The 2435-nt window shown below is 31.4% G+C and overlaps 1 non-coding gene across 1 annotated transcript; it reads left to right on the top strand.

Moving 5' to 3' along the window:
- The first annotated feature begins 1924 nt into the window (after positions 1 to 1924).
- Positions 1925 to 1998, top strand: TRNAT-AGU (transfer RNA threonine (anticodon AGU)). Its single transcript has one exon. It is a non-coding gene; the product is annotated as a tRNA-Thr (tRNA).
- The last annotated feature ends 437 nt before the right edge of the window (positions 1999 to 2435 follow it).

Here is a 2435-nt window from a genome sequence, read left to right as displayed (position 1 = left end):
TGGTCATATTTTCGCAAATTTAACCTCTCCTCCACAAAGAAATTTCGAAAAATGATACTTAAACACAGCTCCTTTTTCTTAATTTAGTGAATAAAGAAATTATTTGACGTAAAATTTTGAAATAAATTTTTGTAACACAACCTTTACGTAATTTGATGACTTCTTTTTCCAGTTGCAATGAGAATATAATTAAAAATAAAGTGTAAGCAAATATTTTTGAAAAATGTGCAGCACATAAAAACAAAAACATGCACAAAAACTGCAAACATGCATAATACAGTTTTTTTTTCACATCAAAAATCACATATTTTGCATCATCAAATCATTGCATCAAAATGTTGTAAATGAATCTTTTTTTACATAAAAAAATCAAATTGACGAAGTATTAACTTTGCTACAACTGCGAAAAATATTATGTAAACATGAATCGTAGCAGTATGTTATAGAATCATTGTAATGGATAAATAAATAGATCTTTTATCGCATAGAAATTCGCTACCTAATTTAATTATAAGACCAAAAATTTTTGATACATAACATCTTTTGTTTTTTTTTCTTTTATTATGTAAAATTTCGTACTTAGAAAAGCTTGTTATCTACTCTTAAAATGGAAACTCAAAATAATAAATTTTTTAAGTAATGTTTCAAAAAAAATTTTTATTATATACTCCTAACATTTAGTCAAGCTTTGTGGTGCCCCCCTATCCCCTGGTGCCCTAAGCACGTGCTTAGTGTGCTTAATGGTTAATCCGGCCTTGACTAACGTACTTCCTTCTTCTATGACTCTCCGCACGTTAATGGTGAAAGCATGCGAAGTGTTGCCATAGGTAGACAGTTCTGCTCTACGTCACTTGTAGCCCATTTCAATCGCCAATACGTGATACAGGAGTTCCCTTGTCTTCTGGATTGGGTTCAAAATTACAAGACTACGTAGCTGAACATTATTAGTCGTGAAACCAAAGATTGGGTCGGCTGTTCAACGACGGTTATAAAATAAAATAAAATCATACTTTCTATAATGACCATCCTTGGGCCGCGGTGGTTCAAGAAATTAAGCGTTTATCTTCCAATGAGCTGCCTCAGGTTCGAATCTCAGCGGTTAATACCAATTTTGAAACCTGCTCGCTCCGACCACAATGCTGACGTAAAGTATCCTTAGTGGTAGACGGACCAAGGGTTAGAATCTCCGAGCCATCGCGCTAAGCGTGGGAGGTTTTCGTAGTTTTCCTCTCCATATAACGCAAATGTGGATCAGTTCCATCAAAAAGTTCTCCAAGGTACCTAGTTTGTTAAAATGCTTGATCCAAGAGTTCTCTTGTCTTTAGGGTTGGATTCAAAATTATAAGGCTACGGAGTTGAATTGTGATAGTCGTAAACTCAGAACTGAGACTGCTGTTCAACGCTGGTTATAAAATAAAATAATGACTGTCTTTAAAATTTATTTTTAAAATCCTTGTCAAAAATATATACCTAAAAAGGTATGCCAATTAGGAATTGCAAGTCAAGATTTAAGCAAAGGAAAAAAACAAAACATTAAAATCTAAAGAATCAAGTGAGGAATATGTGTTTGAGAAAATCACAACCTGTCTGATTTGCGAATTAAACAGAGAGAAGCTGAAATGAGACTATTAAAAAGGATTTCAAGAACTTTGAGATAACTTGGTTTCGTTGTTTTTCATCTTGTCTTCGTCACTAGTGTTTCGATAGATTTCTATACCAATTATCCTAACGATTGTAATTTAATAAAATAAAAATTAAGCAGTTATCAGTTCTTAAAGTTTAGATTTCTTTGCTTTTTTAAAGATTGAAAAGAATAATTAAAAGTTTGACAAATGAGTATTTATTTCTCCAAAATAACAACTCAAAAGTTACTGTATGATAAAGTGATAAATAATATCTTAACTTTTCTGACACAAGTTTCCATGGCGCCGTGGCTTAGTTGGTTAAAGCGCCTGTCTAGTAAACAGGAGATCGTGAGTTCGAATCTCACCGGTGCCTATGATATTTATTGTTATTACTTTTTTAATATACAAGTTACTAATTTCGCATTCCCCCTTTCTTGTAGCTTTCCTGTAATGCTGCGGCATGGAAGTAATTTTTTGATTCATTTTTTATAGTTTATTTATATATATGTACTGTCATGCAATTGAAAAAACAACGTAAGTGCTCTACGATTGATTACAAGAATAGTGATTTGACAACTATTTTTCTTCTATTGCTATTTCTGTGATTGCTAATATAGATTTTCAAAAAACTGATTAAAAAAATTTATTTTTAAATTATTATCATTATTATTTTTTTTTGCTGTATGTATCTTACCATAGAAAGATGCCAAATATATAAAAATCTCAATTTTGAATTTCTTATTGCTTACGTTGATTTTTCATTGCATATCATGCATCTACCTATTTATCTATCTATATTATCTCTCTCTC

The sequence above is a fragment of the Parasteatoda tepidariorum genome, chromosome X2 (genome assembly GCF_043381705.1).
Source record: "Parasteatoda tepidariorum isolate YZ-2023 chromosome X2, CAS_Ptep_4.0, whole genome shotgun sequence".
In the NCBI taxonomy this organism is placed as follows: domain Eukaryota; kingdom Metazoa; phylum Arthropoda; class Arachnida; order Araneae; family Theridiidae; genus Parasteatoda; species Parasteatoda tepidariorum.
The sequence above is the reverse complement of the archived record's forward strand: the minus strand, read 5'-3'. Positions and strand labels throughout refer to the sequence as shown.